The sequence below is a fragment of the Seriola lalandi genome, unplaced genomic scaffold (genome assembly GCF_002814215.2).
Source record: "Seriola lalandi dorsalis isolate HSWRI2012SDOR001 ecotype SW California unplaced genomic scaffold, Sedor1 jcf7180002050495, whole genome shotgun sequence".
Classification (NCBI taxonomy): domain Eukaryota; kingdom Metazoa; phylum Chordata; class Actinopteri; order Carangiformes; family Carangidae; genus Seriola; species Seriola lalandi.
Window position 1 is genome coordinate 3,288 of NW_019521048.1, and position 1,148 is coordinate 4,435.

A 1,148-nucleotide genomic window follows, 5' to 3' on the forward strand; every position below is an offset into this window, starting at 1 on the left:
CAGAGTCCATGCTAGGACACTCATAGACCATGTTGGGACACCCGGAGTCCCTGATGGACCACGACCTGGAAGATGAACAAGAAAAGTACTTGTGTTCAATAACTAGGACACTTAAAACAGAAAGCTCATAGAAATTACAAGAACAGGACCAGACTGAAAATGAGGCCAAGCTAAACTACAGCCACAGAGCAGCAGCACGCTCCCACTGACTCACCGTTATCTTCACTGTCAATTAATCTGCTGTTTATTTTGCCCATTTTATTAGTAATTATTACTATTAATATGGTCAAATATTGGTTTAATTAAAATTATTGTAAAATAAATGTAATAAAAATAGAAAAAATTCAGTTTTCCAGAGTCAGAGTCTTAAATCAAATATTCAGTGATCAAATTCGATTATTTTCTGTCAATCAATTAATTGATGATTTCAGCTTTGCATTGATTGGCTGGCTGTTGTGTTGGTGGAAGTTGTGTGTGAGGTCGGGCCAATGAGATGATATGAAATAAAATACCTAAATAAGCTGGATGATGCCACTTTCACAGACTTCTTTCAGTTTAAGTTGTTAAATTGTTTTCACTCAGGTTTGTTTTTAAAAGAAATCTGTTGTGGCTGCAGCTTCTTTATTCATCCGTGATGTTCTGTCTCCATCTAGTGGCAGAAACAAAGAACACCACCCTGACCAACAGATATTCATGTATTCTTATTACTGTCCTGTCCTCGTCTGAGATTTGACCACATTGTCTTCAGTTTGGGTAAATCCAGGGTAAGTTCCTGTGAATATGTTCTACAGAGGTTCCTTCAGCTCTGCTCCCCTTCAGGTTGGGATTTTTGCATCTCTGCTGGTTGGAAAGTTTTGTTTTGGAGGGGAGCTGTTAATAATGTACATAATTGTACATGGTGTTAAAATCAAAATATAACAGACCAAACTGGTTTAATTGGACACAGCAAAAGATTGACTGACTAGAAACATGCAATTAGACACAAATTCACTGGAGTAAAATCTTTGTGTGTATCTCTATTATTATGAATCACTTTCATTGATGTACAAAGACGAGAGTGAAGGGAAATATGTGCCGAGTTCACAGATCAGAACTCTACACAGAAACACTCTTGGTGAGTCTGTTGCTCGCTAGCTTACAGCTAACAC